Raw genomic sequence first — 21,479 nt, forward strand, 5'->3', positions numbered from 1 at the left:
GAGTACAGGGCTGTTGTGATTCTTAATAAATATACTGTTTATTTTCATAACACTTGTGTGGTGTCCTTTCACTGGGTGTTCAAGGGGTACATGTGTGGTAAACAGCTGGCTTAACACGCCCTCTCGAGTCTTTAGCCTTAGACTGCTCGTATCCACGCTACTAGGATAGCTGGTCTATAGGTTGACTTACAACCAAACACCATAAGGGTCGTTGGAACGATACATAGCGGTCGCTAGAATAGCGAACGTTGCATATCGGGCCAACTTCTCACATTGCTAATCTTTTCTCTTTCAGCGGTGTGTTCTATCTATAGTCTTTGTCAGTTACAGATCTGTGTAAGTGTTTATATTGTTCTAATAAAACCAAACTGTAAAGTGCCTTATATTCTTGTTCAATCCAGGTAAATGTATCTCCTAGGTGTTTACTAGTTATATGAATGGATGAGTAACCCCAATCAGGTAAGTGGTAATCACATAAATAGGGAGTGAGTGGACCTATGATGCCAAAAATAAGAGGTACATTATATTAATTGGCTAACTCCTAATATTGTAGTAGCAAGCCCTTAGTGAATAGGGAGAGAGACTTCCCAACATATAACTGAAGGTGTTCATAGGAATTTGGTCGTCGTTGATATGCGGCGTTAGTGAGAACGCTGGGTGGGATCACCAGCGTGTATACCCACAAGATTGTGGCTTGCGTAAGTGAGAGCGTCAGGTGGGAGACTGGCGTGTAGGTTTGCCGGATTGCGAACCGTTTGGAAAAGAGAGCATTGGGTTCTGCAGGCCCATGTGTAGACGCACCGGATTGTGTGTCATATCTGCCCTAGGGTAGACCGGTCTGGGTCGGGGTGGCCGCGAGACCAACTGATGTGAATATAAGTGTGGTGTAGGGTATGGATATCCCTAGTAATCAGTGAGTATTCTTAGTATCCCTATAGATTTAGTGGTGTTTTTAATAATATGAGCTTGTATATTGCGAGTTCCCCATCCTCAGGTAGGTACCCAGGTGCCTGGATGGATGGTCCTGAGGAGGGAGGTGGTTACGTTCTGGCTGGGTTGGAGGGGCCCCTAGGGGCTGATCCCATCTAATCAGAAAATCCAGCCATAACACCCCCCTGATAGTGTTTGCAGTGGCAAAGTATCTAAAGGCAATGTGGCACGCTGGTTCCCGCTTTTTGAAGGCGGAGGTGGACCTTTAATACTTCTAACAAATTTAGTTCGTTAATGGTTTTAAGCATTACTGAGGATAATCTGATTTATATCTTGTAGACCAACTTTTATAATTATTGTTTTATTGGATTGTTCACATTTTATATGACTTTGATTGTCTGTATATCTTTTATGATCTTATTGGTCGAAATAAAGATTCAAAGTAATTGTGAGTCGTACGCCTGATACCTCTACATTGCAGCCCTCCGTATCCTGCGTCTCGAGGATTGAGAGCCGTACGCCGGATACGTGGCCTCCACCACCCTTGCCAGGAGCGCTGAATCCCACAGCCCTCCCGAGCCAACCGGACTAGAGGCTAACCCGGGGAGACTGTGAGTACCTCGAGAATTCCCATGAAGTCTCCCTCATATCCCCTCCATGAGTCCCGGCCATTCAAGAAGCAAAGCTGGCCCCTAGCCCAAGTGTATATAATCCCTGATCTGATGAGAAGCCATATATAAAGAACTTGTTTTGCCTATAACCCATTGGTGTGGTGTCCCTTTGTAGTGTGGTGGTGTCTCCGTGTACATGAACATAAATGCTTAACCCTCCCCTCTGGAGGGTCTGACTCTAGTGCTCGGTAACGTTCCTGGAGGAGAGGGGTCCTGGGGTGGTCAGGAGTACTTACCTCTGTCCCCCAGAGACCTCCCCCCTCTAACACTGGAACAGCGGAAACAATCTGAATCAGCAATTGTGGTCATCGTGTAGGGGAGCAGCTGACACACTACCTTTCAGTTCCGGATTCCTTTTTCTCTCCCTCACATCTTTTTAGGCTCTCTATCCCCTGCACATCCCCTTTCTCACCAACACTACTCTTCCATTGATCTTTTGATAGGTATTGCTTTTCATCACATTACATCTAATTGGAAACAAGCCACTAATGTTTCTTTTAGGTCATGGTGAAACGCGGTGTGTTTCCACCACCGTCTAGACACTAATTATGTTTCTCCTGTTTCCTTAGCAATAAATGAGATCTCCTTTGGCTTCCTCTAGTAACTTATCTTTCCTCCTCTGCCCCTTCCTCCAAAATCCATGATGTTCATTCTACAGAAGTACGCAAACCACCTTAATTTCCCCCATTGCCTTTAAAATCACCAATACTTATTAATGTTCCCTTTATTGCTATTTACCCTGCTATTTTCAATTTGTTCTGTTTTCTGTAATTTATTATGCTTGCTTTATCACTCTATATGCATGACTTTGGATATTTTCATTGTTTTCTTTATTTATATTTATTATATGCCACTCCATATTCTTTACCGTTATTGTATAACTTTATGAATTATTATATTGATTGTTTTTTCATTCCTGCTTCTGTTCATGTTTTCTCTCATTTTCAATAAACTCAAACTTAAAAAAAAAAATGTCAGAGGATGAGATATTAGTGAAATTATAGGAATGATGAGTGCACAGCTGACATCCAAATCATTTATACAGACATCCAAATTGACATTACACCGAATGTATAATCTGTTCAGTCGTCAAGGTGAAATATTGAAAATGTACTGTTATCAATATGTAGGCCAGTTGGTTTGCTGAACTCTATGAAATGAATAGTATCTCCCTCTTTGACTTTAAGCGGCTACTCTGCACACAGTAGAAGTACGAGCAAAGTCACATATGAAATTCTAGTTCTAGCCTCCCCCTTCTCCGAATTATAAGATTCAGAAAGGTGTGAGTGAGACTTCAGCACAACCTCTAAATGTGTGAGTTTCACTCATGATGAGTGAGACTTGAAAGCTCTGATGTGTGTGTGGGTGTGTGTTGGATCTGATGTCACTGCAGAGGCAACAAATGCAACTTTCCTGACAGTGCTACTAGGCCCTCCTGCACCCGCACATTGATGGTGTGTGGACGAGGAGCAACTTATTATAGGAGAGAGGGTTACCACCTGGCCGGTCTTTTTGCGGCATGGCCTGTATTTTAATGATACGGCGAGTACAAAAGTAGGAAGATAAGTTAAAGCTGGTATGTTTACCTCTAATCAGTGCAAACTTAAAATATCAAATATAAGCAGAAATCACTTTAAATGTGTTCTAGAACTGCCTATCGAATCCTGACTGATAGTTAAAGTAAACAAATACAGAAAAGCCATTTTAAAAATCAATACAAATACTTTTATCCAAAGTCTTATTGAAAATTAATATCCAGGCCTGCAAAACCTTAAAACATGACCAAAGGTGGTAACTCTAATAAGAGCCTGTATGTAGGAGTCTGACATTAGTTAGTGCTGGATTACCCTCTCATCCTCAGACCCGGCACCGGTCACTCACTGCCATGGGACCATCCACTGAGTGAGAAATCTGTGAGAGTCAAACCTGATTGTTCTGTCTTATGAATTTATTTGGACTGCAATCTACTTCTTTCTTTATTTTATAAGTGAACCTTTGAAGGGAGGGAGTGAGCAGGTAAACAATGCAGAGAAATGCAAAAGTTAATTTGGAATGCTGTTTGAATATACACAGCCCTACCAAATATAAAGAATTACCCACAGAAACAGGGAAATTAGAAAAATGCTGTCCAGTTAAATTCTGGCAGTTTCAACATTTTCATATATTTAATGAAATAGAGACTGTAATTTCCAATTGACTAGAGGCGGCGGTTCCGTCAGTAGCCACCAGAGAGAGCTCCTCGCCTGCTGATGAAAACCACTGAGCTGCAAATTGGATGAAAGGGAGAAGGGTTTCCTCTTCTGGGTCAGCAGCGGCAGAGACAGCACCAGCAGTGGTGGTGACATCACTTCCAGCCTCTTCTTGTGTGTCCAGCCTGCTGCAGAGGAGGAAGAGCCCAGTCTGTCTGTGCAGTTACCTCGATCTTCAGACCCTCACAGACCCCCCCTCAGACCCCAGATCTGTTCCCCCCACATCCCCCCCCTGCCCCAGGGGGAGGAGAGAGCCTGGACATGTCTGCACAGATCTACGCTCAGGTAGGAGATTGTTAGCATCTTTTGCTGTGTTTGTAGAAATAGATTGAATAATTCTGGAGGGAATCTCAGCAGGAGCCGGGCTGAGCTGGATCCTTCTATGCGGGGGATCTGGGGCTGAGCTGGGCTCTTCTATCCGAGGGCCCCTGGGGCTGAGCTGGGCTCTTCTATCCGGGGCCCGTGGGGGGCTGAGCTGGGCTTTTCTATCCGGGGGCCCCTGGGGCTGAGCTGGACTCTTCTATCCGGGGCCCATGGGGGGATGAGCTGGGCTTTTCTATCCGGGGGCCCCAGGGGCTGATCTGGGCTCTTCTATCCGGGGCCCCTGGGGCTGAGCTGGGCCCTTCTATCCGTGGGCCCAGGGGGCCTGAGGTGGGCACTTCTATCCAGGGGCCCCTGGGGTTGAGCTGGGCCTTTCTATCTGGAGGGCCCTGGGGCTGAGCTGGACTCTTCTATTCGGGGCCCGTGGGGGGCTGAGCTGGGCTCTTCTATCCGCAGGCCCTTGAGGCTGATCTGGGCTCTTCTATCCGGGGACCCTGGGGCTGAGCTGGGCTCTTCTATCCGGGGCCCCTGGGACTGAGCTGGGCCCTTCTATCCGTGGGCCCTGGGGGCTGAGCTGGGCACTTCTATCCGGGGGCCCGGAGGGGGGCTGTGCTCCTCTATCGGGCAGCGCCTGGGGGGCTTTACTCCCAACTCTGGGTGTGTTTGTGGGCATCATTTGTGATAAAAAAAGGGGATCTGTGCACTGCATCTTACTGCACTATGAGGAATCTTTACACTCTGTACTGCATCTTACTGCACTGTGAGTAATTTGTGCTCTACACTGTATATATCTTACTACACTGTAAGGTATCTTTGTCACTGCACTGCATCTTATTGAACTATGAAAAATCACTGCCAGGAGCTCGACTGAGCTGGGCTCATCTATCTGGGGACGTTTTGGGGGGAGGCGAGAGGGGGAGTTCCTTCTTGCCCTGGTGGTTTTTGTGGTCATAATTTTTTTTAAGGGGGAATCTGTGCACACTGCACTGCATCTTGAGGAAAGCTAGTGTGCAGACTACTGCTTTTTATTACACTGTGAGTGGCATTTAAAATAAAAGAGGAAATCTGTGCAGACTCCTCTGCCTTTGACTATTCTGTGCAGGGTGCTAAGAGCCCATCTGAGGTCTGCAAACGGAATCACTTTTTACAACAGTTCGAGGGGCGTTTAAAGAAGAGAAACTCTGGGCGCGCTGCACCGCTCTTTACTCTTCAGTGTGATAAATCTGTCCATACTGCACTTCCTTCTACTACACTCAGGGGCACACAGCGCAGCTCAGCAAGTCACCTAGCTGCGCTGCATAAAAGGGAAGGGCAGGAATGCGCTGTATCTAACACTCTACAGCGCAGTCCTGTTTTCCCTGCGCTGGCGCACAATGTGCTCCCACTGCTAAAGCAGGCACCCCTGCACCATGGTGCAAGCGTGCGTGCCTTGCAAACAGGAATGTTTTTGTGCAGAAAGGGGCACCTTCTTTTTTAAAGTGGCCATTAAATAGTGTACTCTCTACCCCTAACATAATTAAGCAAGGGGAGATAAACAAATGATTAAGTCTGATAAGATGTACACTTTTTGAAATAAGAAAGGGCCTAGAAGGACCCGGTCATTTGTGTTGATATGAATCTGGGAACGCACCAAAACTTATGAGGCGATGCGTGGTAGCATCCACTCTCCACCCATGGAACCCATCACTGGGACAGATAACGCAACACAGCAATTTGCGCTGCATATGACACCACACAGGGCCAGACAAGGCAGCCTTGCATGTCTTGATAAATATAACTTAGGAGTTGCGTCTCTCTTGTGTTCCATTGTATGGGCCGCGCAGGGCCATGCAGGGTGGCCTTGTGTGGCTTGATACATATAACGTAAGAGTTGCGTCTCTCTTGCGTTCCATTGCATGGGCCGCGCAGGGCCATGCAAGGTGGCCTTGCGTGGCTTGATACATATAACTTAAGAGTTGCGTCTCTCTTGCGTTCCATTGCATGGGCTGCGCAGGGTCATGCAAGGTGGCCTTGCGTGGCTTGATGCATATAACTGAAGAGTTGCGACTCTCTTGCGTTCCATTGCATGGGCCGCGCAGGGCCATGCAAGGTGGGCTTGCGTGGCTTGATAAATCTAACTTAAGGGTTGCGTCTCTCTTGCGTTCCATTGCATGGGCCGTGCAGGGCCATGCAAGGTGGCCTTGCGTGGCTTGATAAATATAACTTAAGAGTTGCGTCTCTCTTGCGTTCCATTGCATGGGCCGCGCAGGGCCATGCAAGGTGGCCTTGCGTGGCTTGATGAATATAACTTAAGAGTTGCGTTGCTCTTGCGCTTCATTGTGTGGCTCAAGGGCGGCCCCTGAGTGTGGTATTTTCAGAAGAGATGACCTGTGCACGTTGCTTTGTTCTTTAGTACATCACGAGACGCGTTAACAGAAGAGAAAGTCTGGTCCCTGCACTCGAAGCAGTGTTAGGACCACAGGAGGAAATCTATATTACAACAGAGTGAGGGGTGGTTACAAAAGAGTTAATCTGTACACGCTGCACTGCAGTTCACTGACACTTTGAGGCGCCTTTACAGAGAGAATCTGTCAGTACTGCATTGCTTTTACCTGTACTATGAGGGGCAGTGACATGCATGAGGAAAGCTGTGTGCAGTGCACTGCTGTGTATTACACTACCAGAGAAATTTACAGAGGAAGCACAATGAGGGGTGTTTATAAAAGAGGAAACCTGTGTCCAAAGCACTGCTTTTCACTATATTATAAAGGGTACCTATCGATCTGTATAGTGCATGGATGTTTACGTACACTTCGAGAAGTGTTTAAAGTACAGAATATATGTGTGCTGCTTTTTACTCACACTACGAGGGGCATTTAATGTGGGAACATTTATAAACTGCACCACTTATTACTGACACCCATGGGTTTTAATTAAACAAGGGAATCTGTGCACATTGCACTGCGTTTTACTCACACTATAAGGATTGCAGAGGTCAACATTGCTACTATGCACTACTTTTTACTTTACTTCACTTTGAGGAGGCGTTTGCAGAAGTAACCTCTGCACCAGGTGCTGCTTTTTACTGACAGTGGAAGGTAATTAAGGACATGAATAATCTCGGTTAGATCTAGATTCATTCTGATATCCAGTCTTGATTAGTCCCTACATGAGGGTCAGTCTCTGTGCACATGGCCTGCTTCAGAAAGCAGCCCCGGGTAGCTTCCCCGAGGAACCCCTTGTTGTTCACTGGATGTCTGGCATAGGGGTGGAATACACATCCGGCCTCCTGTAGCCTGTTCCATCCCATTTGTCTCCACGTCAGAGCAGGAAGCGTGGCAGAGGTGAAACAAAAAGATCCTCTTTTCTTGTTGGAGACTGATGCACATTACAAAAAAGCTCCCTTGCTGATTGGAGACTGGTTGAAAGGCAGATTCAAGAAAGGGCCTCTGGTTTGGCTTATTGTAGAATCCTGCCTGTTGCACCTCGCGTGGCGATGGAAGAGGGTGTGACGGACATCATTTCACAGAAGAGCTCAGATTGGCAATTCCAGTGCTTGGTATCTGAAGAACCCATTTGAGCCCTGAGCAGAGGCATCCTTTGTGACCCAGTGAACTAGAGCCATGTCCCACCTAATGCCTGTCACAATAGAGTCCGTAAGACCAACAGTCGTGGCGCAGAAAATGTGTTGGCTTAAACAATGTAAAGAAACCATGCCTTGGTTTAAATCTGTACCTATAGTATACAGAGCTAACCTCTGCACCTGAAATTACATTGTTTGCGTCAGATCCTTTTAGTGCCTGGGCTGTGTTATCCTGCCTGAAAACAACTGGGGTTGGCTCGTAATCAGTAAGGCTGAGCCGCAATCAATAATCAACAAAGGAGGGGGCGTGGCTAGCAGCCAACGATGGCGGCCGCAGCTTAGGGAGGCTCCTGGGTAAAGGCGGCTTTCCGCATCAATCCGTACAAATATCCTGATCTACTCCGGCTACAAAGGGTGGACCGGACCCGGAGTCCGTGCAGCGAGCGTCTCCAGAACTTTTTGGGGCGGCGACAGACCGAATGAGCACGTTCCCGCTGGCCGGAGATGGAAGAGGAGCCGGGCCTGCACTCGACCGCGAAGCCGCGGAGCCACAGTTTGGTCGGACCCGGCCGGAAGCGACCTGAAGCCGGGACCGAGGGACAGGAAGTGTCGGCTCATCCATTGCATCACTCCGAAGACTCACGCAAACTCCCCCCAGCGACCCAAGCTCAAGAGCACACTCTGCAGTCGCCTGTCGACCCTCCTCGGACGAGCATCTTTCTGACGGAGGCGCGGAAGACGTCGCGCACTTGTGGCTCATCGCCGCCATTACCCGGCGTGGACGACCAGGAAAGCCACTGAACCGCCTCAACAGTAACCGGGCCATGTCGCACAGGGGCCCCAAGAACACAACAACCCAGGCCAAGTTGGACAAATTTGCTTATGAGAGACGCTCACCTTCCCAGGACTGTTATTATATATGGGGTAACCCGAGAAGAGTCCTAGGACCTGGGTATCAAGTGTTGCAGATATGGTGGTCCTAGACATATAATTCCACACACAATTAATCCAAAATTACTCAGCTCAATTATTTTTCATATGAGAAATTAATTCCTAAAGTGAAAAAAACAAAAACACAATAGCCCAAAAATACACAGGTGTCCAATACAAACACACAAACAGGTTTGTTTTAACGTTTTAAAAGTAGAGGAGAGAACTCTACTATTTATTCATAATAAAAATCTCCTCAATTGTCTTTACAGCGATCACTTCGCTCAGATGGTTTTCGGTCTTCAGAAAGGGTGAGTGGGCAGGGGCATAGGAGATGCAGGCTCACTGTATGGAAAGGATGTCGACGTTTCGACCCAAGGATAAAAAAAGACAATTACAATTCCTTTACAAACCAATTTTTGAGGGCAGGCTCTGTCTAGAATCAAAGCCAACAGATTCTTCAATGACCATACTACTCAATATCCCCTGACCGCTTGGTCCTTTCTTTCCTTTGCACGAGCACAAGAATTTCTCACTCTATGCACTTTATTCTCTCTCGGTAACCCCCTCTGTTCCGAATTGTAGATATTGTATATTTGTGTACTGCCTTATGAGGAGATTTTTATTATGAATAAATAGTAGAGTTCTCTCCTCTACTTTTAAAACGTTAAAACAAACCTGTTTGTGTGTTTGTATTGGACACCTGTGTATTTTAGGGCTATTGTGTTTTTGTTTTTTTCACTTTAGGAATTAATTTCTCATATGAAAAATAATTGAGCTGAGTAATTTTGGATTAATTGTGTGTGGAATTATATGTCTAGGACCACCATATCTGCAACACCTTCCCAGGACCAGTGCAAAACCGTTGGGGGGAAAATGGCGGAAGCCGAGGTGGTGAGGAAAGCCACGCTGGACGATGTCCTGGCGGCGCTGGCGCAAGTACAAGAGACAGTGGGGGCCACGGCGACTGAAGTCACCCTAATCAGGGCGGATTTGCAGAAAATAAACGAGCGGGTCAAACAGGTCGAAGTGGTCACGAAATCGCTGGTCGAAGATGTGTCCGACCTGCAGATAGCTATGGAACGCCTGCAAACTGACAATAAACTGCTCCGGGACAAACTGGACGACCAGGAAGGTCGCTCACGACGCAATAATGTCCGCATTTTAGGTGTCCCGGAATCGGAGGACACTGGGGCCCTGGACTTATATGTGGAAGAGTTGGTGAAAACTCGTCTCCAGCCGAAAGGCCTGTCGAACTTTTTCTGGTCGAAAGGGCCCACCGTGTTCCGGGAGGGAAACCCAGGACGGGAGGCCCGCCACGACCAATACTGGCGAGATTGTTCAATTTCCGAGATCGAGACGCCATTTTACAGGCCGCAAGAGGGGCGCCGGCCATTCAGATTCAGAACTCGAAAATTGCATTCTTCCCGGACTATACAGCGGAGGTGTCTAGGAAGAGGAGAACGTTCCTGGAAGTCAAGAAAACCTTGAGAGAGAAAGAACTTCCATACTCGATGGTATTCCCGGCTAAACTACGAGTGGTAGCGGACAAAAAAGTATGGTTCTTTGATTCCCCGGACACGGCCCGGGACTGGCTGGAGGGCTGGCACACCGTTGGACGACAGCGCAGGACGAATAGACCGGATCAAGATCGCAGAGGAGGCAGCAGAAATGGCTCGCAGGCATCTGGACGTGTGGAGGGTGCAGAACGCTCGCCTTCCCATGGATTCGAAGGGGGAGGTGAAAATGTATGACTCCGGCTACGGACACTGAACTGAACGAGCTCGCCGATCACCGACCTAACTTGGTGTTTTATAGCTGCACGTTGACTCTGGCATGGCAACCCCGAGAGCCTACAGGGGAGCCGCCAACCCGGGGAGACGCTCTCCCCCCTACACGCAAGTATTCTGGTTTTGGGATGGGTAAAGCACTCTGCTCAGTTGGGGTGGCGGGCAGTTGGAGGTCCGTTAAGCAGGGGGGCAGGGAGGGGGGTTTGTTCTGAACTGTTTATGTTAGGAATGTGCACAAAGGGTCATGGACAATGTTTCAGTACTTATGGGATTCAGGACACATTGCTGGGAACGGACAGTGACACGATGCCCCCATGATGCTCCTGAACGCCTTGCTGCGCGACGACGCAGGCGATAGACCGGTTACATCTCTGGGGCACTACAACACGTACCTAATACTCCCCGATGGCTAGCAATCCCGTACCGACAGGGGGAGTGAATCCCTCTGACACACAATGCCCACCTATGACCTTGATGTCCTGGAATGTGAGAGGCTTGGGGGACAAGGTGAAGCGGGGTCTGGTATTGACTGCTATTAAGCGTCTGCGGCCTACTGTGGCCCTGTTGCAAGAAACACACCTGGTGGGGGGAGCCACGAAGGCCTTGGATAGGCGAGGTTACAAAATGTGGGCCCACTCAGCTTTCACGTCCGGCTCCAGGGGGTCCGGCATTTTAGTACAGAAAAACTCACGATTCATGCCCCTATCAATCAAAACCGACGACCAGGGCTGCTTCGCGGCTGTGCAGGGGCAATGGGAGGGGAAACTCCTCAATCTAGTGTCAGTGTATATTCCACCGGCTTTGCATTCGGTCCACCTCCCAAGGCTAGGGGACTTCCTTTTAACTCTCCCCGAGGGTGAGACCATTCTAGGGGGGGACTTCAACGCTGTCATAGACCCACAACTAGATAAACACCCCTCCCCAAACCAGACAGGGGGGGAAACATATTTCCGACGTTTCACCACAGCCATGGGCATGACGGACATCTGGAGGCACTTACACCCGGGCACAAAACAATACACATTTCACTCCACGGTGCATGGCAGCCTGTCTCGCATCGATTATTTCCTGTCGCTGGGGGGTGCCCTTTGCCATGTAGATACCCTGGTGATTCACCCTCGAGGTATTTCAGACCATTCACCGCTCACACTGACACTTTCCCTACAGACGAAAGCACGTAAGCGCATTTACCCCATGCACGCCTCGTACTTTAAAGTTCCACAGGTTCGCAAAGCGCTCAAACACGCCACGAAACAATACTTTCTTGAAAACACACATTCAGCAACGCTTTGGGAGGCCTATACAACGGTTCTGCGAGGCCAAGCCATTAACACCATAACCGGGCATAAGCGACAGCAGACACAGGAACTAGCCGACCTAGAGGTTACTTTGCAGGAACGGACCGCGGCACACGAGTCTCACCCTTCTCCCTCTGCCCTGCACGCACTCACTCTCCAACAACAGCTTTACAACGATCACCTACGCTTGGTAGTTAAGGGTCACATAACCTACACTCAGAACAGGATTTATGAAGTGGGGGACAAAGCAGGGAAAATGCTGGCGTGGCTCGATAAACGTGAGGGCAGCTCCAGGGGAATCCAGCGTCTAAAAGACAAGCAAGGGGTGTCACACACTGATCCGAGGCGTATAACGGAACTGCTCGCAACCCACTTTGAACAAGTGTACACCCCGGCACGTAAGATTACATCTGAGAATGCCAGGGCACTCTTAGCTCCGATTGAGGTACAGACCCTATCGCCAGAGGCATCGAGCAAGCTGGAGGCAGACATTACGGCCGATGAAATTCAGCTGGCCATTAAGGCTCTGAACCCGGGCAAGGCATTGGGGCCGAATGGGATACCCATAGAATGGTATCAAATGATGCCGGACACCCTCAGTACACATTTGTTGGGAATGTTCAAGGACTGTTTAGAGAGGGGTTCCCTTCCATTGGACCAGCGTGTGGCTACTATCGTAACGATCCCCAAGCCGGGTAAACCGCCAGAGGATTGTTCCTCTTATCGACCCATTTCCTTATTGAACGCGGAAGTGAAAATCCTGGCCAAGCTTCTGGCGCAAAGGATCCTGCCCCATTTGACCTCGATTATACACCCGGATCAGTCCGGGTTTATGCCGCACAGGAACACAGCGCTGAATTTGCGGCGACTGCATGGTATCCTGGCCAGGGCTGACTCCATCAACACGCCGGCAGTAATCCTGGCACTTGATGCCAAGATGGCATTTGACCTGGTGGAGTGGGAGTACCTTTTCGAAACGCTGTCGCGTATGGGGTTTGGGCCTTGCTTTCTAGCATGGGTCAAGCTACTGTACACAGCCCCAGTGGCTCACGTAGTGGCGAATGGCCGCATTTCACGCACTTTCCCGCTGGGCAGGGGCACGCGGCAGGGATGCCCGCTGTCCCCCCTGCTGTTTGCCATCTCGCTGGAGCCCCTTGCGACTCTCATACGAGCCTCTCCCCTCCTCAAGGGTATACCAGGGACCGGGGGTTGGGAAGACCGTCTGTCCCTATACGCAGACGACATGCTGCTGTATCTAACAGACCCCGAGGAAAGTGTGCCGGCCCTATTACGCATATGTGACACATACGGCAGGATCTCCGGCTACACACTGAACTGGTCTAAGTCAGAGTTATACGTCTTGCAAGGCCCGGCTCCGGATCTCGACGATAGTTGCCCGCTACGACTGGCGGGATCATCTTTTAAATACCTAGGCATACATGTCACCAGGGACCCGACAGAATTCATAGATAAGAATCTGAAGCCGTCCTTGGAAAGGCTCAAACGGGATGTTGAGTTCTGGTCCGGTCTGCCGTTAACACTCCTAGGTAGGGCGGCGCTTTACAAGATGATGGCGTTACCACGCTTCCTGTACGTCCTTGATAATTCGCCCTATCCTGTGCCGCCCAAGTTTTTTCAGAAAGTAGCGGCACTGGTCTCCAACTTACTATGGGGCAACCTCCCGCCGCGAGTGGCACAATCCAAGTTACACAGAGACTGGTATAGCGGGGGTATTGCACTACCAAATTTAAAATTGTACTATTGGGCCGCACACCTCAAACCCATTAATCAATGGATCCACGCACCGCATACCGAGCCAGCATTTCATTCAGACAGGGTGCAGTTGGGCGCCGATAGTCTGTTGGGTCCACTGTATGATCACCGCAAGATGCGAACTCTAGTCGGCCCCACCAAACTGACGGTGCAGATATGGCACGCGGCTACAACAGCTCTGGGCTGGAAAGGGAGGATCACTAGGATGACTCCGCTGTGGGACTTCCGCACACTGGGCAACCTGAGGAACACCAAGGGGTTCGCACAATGGGACACAATAGGTATCTCCACAGTGGGTGACCTGTGGGAGAGGAATGAGGTAATCCCCTTCGCCCGACTAAAAGAACTTTATGAGCTCAACGACAGGGAACTCTATAGGTACATTCAGGTCCGACACGCACTGCTTGCAGCCATCCCAGCCGATACACCACTGCCGGAATCCTCGCCCTTGGAGGATCGCCTACTCACTGATTGCATGATAGAACGGGCGACATCCCTCACTTATCGCAAGTTACTCAATAACTCCCCGGAGCCCACATCACACCTGAAAGAGAAATGGGAAGGGGAGATTAACGACATGGATGAACATGAGTGGAACGAGGCACTTGGGTCCCCTAAAGAAGTAGGTATCTCAGCACGCATGCGGCTGGTGCAATTTAAAATCTTGCACAGAGTTTATTATACAAGGACCATGCTACATCGCATACACAGGGCGCCCCATCCTTACTGTCTGCGAGGGTGCGGGGAGGAGGGCACGTTCTTCCATACCATATGGGACTGCCCCAAGATCCAGGAATATTGGAAACAAGTACTCCGCACACTTTCACAAGCATTAGATCACTCCATACTGCCTGACCCGAGAAGGTGCTTACTAAACATTTGGGAGCCTACCGACTTGACCCGTTACGAGCAAATTTGGGTCACGGCGGGGCTAATGGTAGCGAAAAGTGACATAGCACAGCGCTGGGGGGCAGCAGACCTTCCAACAAAGTCCCAATGGTGCTTAAACATGGATCGAGTTATGTTAACTGAACGAGCAGTGTACTCCAACCGAGCCTGTCCGGGGAAATGGAATAAGATATGGCTGAAATGGAACGAATACAGAGGGGACATCTGCGAACCCTTACGAGAGGATGATCAGGATGATTCTGACGATGAGGGCGAGGAGGGCTACACCTAGGCGGGAGGGAGGAGCGGGGTGGAAGCCTGGGCTGCTGCAGGAGGCCTCTTCGTAGAGCTTAGATTGGTGAGTCAAGGGGAGTGGTGACATGTGTTGTAAGTAGAGGCATGCACGTGCTGTGCGGTGATGTCGGATTTCCGTACTCCCAAGAGACACTTGTAACTTGAAATGCACTGATCCATGCCAGACCGTACTGTCATTCCTAACTGTTGATGTTATGAGTTTGTTATTTTCCACAAAAAAAAGAAAAAAACTCCATCAAAACCTCATTTCCCGCATTTGAACGCTTGCTCAACTGGCACTTTTAATTTTTCAGTACGCTTCATCACGCTATATTGTAACTGTGACTTTAATATCCGTATTGCTGGAAAACGTTGTGTACAATGATCCTCTGATAGCGTCCGGCCCACAGGGTTGTAGGCACTCCGCTGTGTACTATGCAAAGTGCAATAAAGGTTTTGGAAAAAAAAAAATAATAATAAATAATCAACAAAGAACAAGTGCCTATACTGATAGTGATTTAGAAAATTTTGGCCACCAGAACAAAGAAGGTTTTTCAGAGCTGGGGTGCGCTAGTAAATTGCTTTTTATTATAATGTCTATGTCAAAAAAGTATATTTGTATTAATCATATACTGTTGAACAGAAACAAAATTTTTTTGTAAACGCAAAAGAAGTTGTGGACAAAAACAGTGAAGCGTTAAAATCCAACATGCATTCCATATTCAGTCATATCACAATCATACCTTGCCATTCATACACAAAACACATACAAATACGGTACACAGCACGATTAGATATAAATAAACAATCGTGCTGAGTATTAGGTCTGCTACAATATATACAATTATATATACAATTTATACAGTGAATTTGTACAAGTATAAATCAAATAGATCAACAAAATCAAATGTCAAAGTTAAAAAAATATATAAGACAATTTTAAGCCAATAATGTGACGGTATGTTCACACTAAAGAAAGAACCAAAAGGAGCAGACACTGGACATGAAGGGGCCTACGCGTTTCAAATCCCTATGGATTGGAAGGGATTCTCATCAGGGCCAGGTAGCTCTGAAAAAAGAGAAGAAGAAAAAAATCTATTGTATATCTAATAAAAACCAAGAATCTCGAGAGCGTAACCACCCAAGGTTACCTATGCTTACCACTATGGAGAATATCCAAGAAGGGATAGCACCTGTGTGAACAACAAAAATAATAAGGACGACATAAGTATTGGAAAGTGTTTGTGTAGCCTTCTCATAACCGTCATTGAAGAAAGGGGAGCGCATTTACCGTAGATGTATGCGGTAGCCACGTTTATATGGGTTTAGGTTGGAAAAGGCTGGATGAAGCTGGATGGCCTGGAAAAGAATACCAGCCATTTAGTGTAATAGGGAGACATGGCGTGGTCCTTAGTGTCAGGCACTGAGTCATAGTTCTTACCGGGGGAACGTGGATGTGCACGTCCGAGCACAGGATCGTGGATTGATCAAATCAGAACTCGTAGGTTTTCAGCCTCTATCGGAAAGAAAAGTGAAGGCTTTTTAAATCAGAGTTCGGGGTGTATACGATCAGGATTCTGTAGGTTGAGCTAGTCAAGCACTGGCTTACCGGTATAGAGCGAATGATGTTTTGAAAAATCACCGGCGTCTCCAACAGCAATAGTCTCTCGCACATGCGTAGAGTGTTGTATGACTTACAGAGCTTATCTATATATAGGGCTTAAGTGCGCATGCGTGGTACCTTTTTGGCGGGCTGTCCCGATGAGAGGGGAAGCGGGGAGTCAGTTGGCCACAGCTGCTCGCGGAAGTCAGCGGAAACTTGCCATAAAGCAAGATCTCAGATTTTTGTTTGTTGCATTTAAGCTGTAATTCGGCCAGCCATTTAAAGATGGAAATTAGGCACTGTTGTGTTGCTGAAACGGAGTCTGATGTTTTGTCCCAGGTAAACAGCAGCTGCGTATCGTCCGCATAGGCCATCACCTTAGCCCCAAGCTCCTCTGCCAGATGTATCAGTGGCGTAACATAAATTTTAAAGAGGAGCGGGCTAAGGGAGGAACCCTGCGGGACTCCAGTGGTGACCAGCTGAGGGGAGGAGGAAAAAGGGGGGAGCCAAATCTGCTCGACCCGCTCCCAATAAAGTGTATATTACTGCAAGGATACAGCACAGTTCCTGCAGCAGTAGTCCATTAACTATTTATGTAGAAACAGGCAGCACAACATGTCTACCTGAGATTTCTTTAGGTCAGAAATAGTATGTTAGAAATGGGGTTACCAATTCTACGGGGGGTAGCATGGAGCAGAGCGGTCAGGCCAAACTTCTGAGGACATGTGTGAAGCATCCACGCACTATGCACAGATGACACACCAGGCACACCACAAAAGAGACACAGCACCTCTTCTTGTTGGAAAAAGAATAACTTTTGTATTAGGTCCAACCTGCAAAGGTAAAACTCAGTATTGCACAGTAATAAAATTGGGCACCAACGGGCGCCAGGGCAATGGATACCAGGGGGATTATTTACAGGGAAAATGGGCAAAGCAAGAAAAGGGTGAGTCCATTAGTTTCCAGGCTGAAATAAAAAGAACTTTATCAATTGGCATGAAACATAGGGTCAGTATTGCAGGGCAAACAAAGGCATTAATCCTTATCATCACCTTAGCAGTAGACTGTAAGCATAAAATAAAACATTAGGCATATACCCAGCTTGACTTCACCTCCTGCAAAAGGGAACAAAAGGCACACAATACTACCATCTGGCCTAGGCAGGCAGAATCACCTTTAACATGGGGCATCAACTTAACATCTGGCATCACCCATAAGAAAAGCACATTAGGTACATCAGTGGTAACAGGGAAACCCTAGGCATCAAAACCTTAGGCAGGACCTTCTGTAAATAAACTCCATAGCCTGACCTCCACTTTCGGCATGGGATCAGGCACATTTTTTTACTGCAGGCACAACCCTATCCCGGGGCGTAAAGCATTGAGGCATTTCAAACATAGCCCCCTTCCTAACAGGTCAGGCGTCCTACATGGGGTGCCCCTTAAATTATTAATGCCCCCAATCACTGCCATTACCCTCTGTCCAGCGGGGCAGTGGTGCGAAGGCAGTCCTATGTGGGTGGCACGCTGGAGTCCCTCTTCTGGGGCTCCCTGAATACACAATGGTCCCCGGGGGCGGGCACCGACCCTGTGCCCCGACACCCCCCACCACAGTCTAATGGAGCCCCCACTCACCGGGCTCCTGATGTCCTTGCGGGGTTCTGCGGGGCTCTCCTCAGAGCATGAGAGCCCTGGGACAGCTCCTGGGATCTATACGGGCTACACGGGGTCCGCGTGGCCTCACTCAGGCCCCCACAGCACAGCGCTGGACTCGCGGCAGCACTTAGGGCTCTCTATCCACCACGTGGGCCCCAACAGCACTTCGGCTTGTTCCGGCGGTTTCCTCTTGTGGGGCACAGACCGGCTGGGTAGGCTCCCGCTCCGGTCGCTCTCCACTGGGCTCCCTCGAGACTCCGGGAGCCCTGCAACATCGCCGCTCACTTCCGGCTTCACCCGGGTTCCCCCTCTATCACGGGGACCTGCCAATCTGTGTGCGGCGGCTGGGGGGCGTGGCCGGTGACATCTCCAGTGCCCCCAGCCACGTGATGCCACCCGTCCCAGCTTCTGCGAGGCCCAGCGTTGCTTCCTCAATGCTGCAGCGGCCCTCTCCTGGCTCCAGGGGCCGCCGCGAGGGTCCAGTCACTAGCGGAACTTCCTTGATTAGCGACCCCGAGGTCGCGGCGATGATCCCAGGCACGGCGCTTCTTCAGACGGCCCAAGGGCCCGTGGTGGTGAGTTCAACTTCGGCGCCATTGCGGGGTAGGCACACGCTGATTAATTATTTATGAAGCGGGGGTAGTTGATCGCGCCACACGCGGGGTAGTCACCGGCTGCGCTTTTGAGCCCACAGTTCTTCCTGGCCCCGGGCTGCGGCGGTGAGTAGGGCCTGCAGCCCGACTTGGGGACAGCGCTATGAAGGGGGCAACATCGCTTAGAAGAGAAGCAAGGCAGTCCCGGTCATGGCGCATCCGGGAAATAGCGCTTCCACACACACAGCGCTTAGGATTGTGGCGCATAGGGGCAGACAGCTACTCCAGCCCCAGCGCTTGGAGGCTCAATGCTTCTTGCAGTCCCAGGCAGTATAGCGCTTGACAGGTGCACCACAGGCAGCAACTCTCCCGGCCCACAATGCTTCTTCTAGGCATGGCGCTTTAGGATTGTAGCGCAAGGGGGGGCGGACAGTCCCAGCAGCAAGCCCCAGGGTAACACTCCTCACCTCCTGGGAGGTCCAAGATGCTCCTTCCATTTTAGGCGCTTCTGGGCGCAGCGCTTGTGTGGTGCAGGGTCCCGGAACTTCAGGGACGTAGGAGGGCCCTCCTTCTTCAGGGGGCTCGGGGACAGAGCAGTAGGCAATACTGGGCCAGGTCAACAGCCAGTGGGGGCTTCATCAAAACAGGGCGGTAGGCTGACACCATCCTCCACTGCAGCGTGGCCCTCCTCCTGAACAGCAGCCTGAACTCCTGAAGTGGGGCTTCCACTAGCCCTGGGGACAGTAGAGGGGGGATAGATGGGTGCAGGGTCCAGCACACAGGCCCAAGTGGCGGTCTCCCCTGGCAGCAGGTCCCCTCACGTTCCTGTCCCAGCTCTGTCTCTGCACATGGTGGCACATCCCCCTTATTTATAACCCCCTCACCCTACCTACCAGACAGTGTCAGAAACTTCTAGAATTCTCAGGCAAACTGGTTTAAACTGGCTCAGGGGGAGGAGTAGAGCACCCTGGGTGCCAGGCTTTCCCTCCAAAAGCAGGGATGGCTGGGTACCTAACGACTAGACTGCTAACCTACTGCAGTCAGGTGGCACAACGCACAGCAAAGGCATCCATTTTAAATGTGACATTTCATCAGGGTACATTTTACACAATGGGGGGGAAAATACGTGCATACCATTGCATCACATTATCACATTAACATGGCGTCTCACACCACACATGGCCTATACAGTAACCTTTACCATGGGGGAGACATCCTTAAATTAGGGGGGCGAAAAGCGAAACATTTTGGTGGAAAAGGGCCAAGTCCAACATAGTAACAGCTAGGTAGGTATGATGTAAAACAAACTGTTAAGTGAGATTTTAAATAACGGAGCTGTTGTGATAAACAGACAGCAAAACGTCCATGTTGAAAAAACAGAAGTAAGACAATGGTACACAATATGAAAAAATGGTTGAATAATATACAGTTCTGTGCGGTGTGTCATTATTTTTTCTTGTCTTCCAGTCTATTGGGATTTTACGAACTAACTTTGAGCCTGGAGCTTCCACGAATCTCAGAGGCAGGCAGTTCCAAAGATGGTAACAGAGAACGTTGAAAGATTTGAGTCTGGATGCTGGTAGATGGTTTAAAAGATGGGAGTCTGGATTTGACTACCAAGTGCTGGTAGATCGATTGGTAGCTGCTGGAGGGTGTTTAGTTGGTGTGTGTGTTGGCACAGCTGTCCAGGAGGTCTAAGTAAATGTCATTAATTTGCAGAGGGCTTGCTGCGGAATAAGACCGCCCAGCTTCATGCAATATTGACTTGAGGGTGTGTGTCTGGGCAGGATTAATTTGATTCTTATTGCAAAATGTATGACCTTGTCCAAAGAGCATTGATGTTACCAAGGATCAAAATCTTCTGTTACAACAGATAGAGAAAATAAATGTACCTCGAGGTTCTTGAAAAGCTCTCTGCACTGTGCTGGTACAGTCAGTATGTTCACTAGTTGCCATTTTCAAGGGGATGTTCGGAAAAGTGGTTGAATTCATCCTTGTAATTGTATTTCTAGCTTCAGCTCTTGGAGTCTTGCAGTATGTGGTGGATGTGGTAGAACTGTCTCAATTTTCCACGGAGCTTAGAAAATCCAGATTGTTTTTCATCTCACAGCTTGAGCCCTGTGGCTTGACTTGCAATAAAGAAGTTGACCTAGACCAGTTGTACCTCATCCGACCTTTGAACTGCCTGGAAGGAAGATCTGCACAAGGCACCTCTGACAGAAGTCCTTGCTGGCGGTGCCCTCAAAGCAGTGAGTAACCCACAAACCACACGATCCTTCAAGCCCAGCTGGCCACCGTCACCAAAGCAACAACAAACTTGATCCAGAGCCCTGGAGCTGTAGTAACACGTTACCAGCAGAGCGTAAGTTTGACACAGTGATCATAGCTCTGGGGGAACCAAGAATAGACTGATAAAATTAAACAGGCAGACAAAGAACAATATAACAGAACATCACATCAGAGGAATAAGTATGTTGTCAAGTCGTTCCTGAAGCCACTATGAATTAAATGAGGGAAGGGTTGAGTCGAGGGACAAAAAGAAGAAATTCAGTTTGTGATACCTGCACACGCTGAAGGTCCTCCACCCCCATCCAGCCCTCTGGAAGCAAGGACAATAGGCGAGGCCTCAGGTCACTGAAGGTCCTTCACCCTCATCCAGCCCTCTGGAAGTGAGGACAATAGGTGAGGCCTCAGGTCACTGAAGGTCCTTCACCCTCATCCAGCCCTCTGGAAGCGAGGACAATAGGTGATGCCTCAGGTCACTAAAGGTCCTTCACCCTCATCCAGCCCTCTGGAAGCGAGGACAATAGGTGAGGCCTCAGGTCACTGAAGGTCCTCCACCCTCATCCACCCTCTGGAAGCGAGGACAATAGGTGATGCCTCAGGTCACTGAAGGTCCTCCACCCTCATCCAGCCCTCTGG

The 21,479-nt window shown here is 49.1% G+C and overlaps 1 protein-coding gene across 3 annotated transcripts in view; it reads left to right on the plus strand.

Moving 5' to 3' along the window:
• The window catches only part of LOC147701080 (uncharacterized), an 80,059-nt gene that overhangs the window by 31,853 nt on the left and 26,727 nt on the right, over positions 1 to 21,479 (plus strand). Inside the window, exon 1 of one of the 3 annotated variants that reach the window (XM_086929866.1) lies at positions 3,939 to 4,135. The exons of the other annotated variants lie outside the window; for them this stretch is intronic. The gene's annotated coding sequence lies outside the window, so the exon portion shown is untranslated. Of the gene's footprint in view, positions 1 to 3,938; positions 4,136 to 21,479 lie in introns of those variants that run through there. 3 annotated transcript variants of the gene reach the window in all.

This window comes from Lissotriton vulgaris, chromosome 7 (genome assembly GCF_964263255.1).
Source record: "Lissotriton vulgaris chromosome 7, aLisVul1.2, whole genome shotgun sequence".
In the NCBI taxonomy this organism is placed as follows: Eukaryota; Metazoa; Chordata; class Amphibia; order Caudata; family Salamandridae; genus Lissotriton; species Lissotriton vulgaris.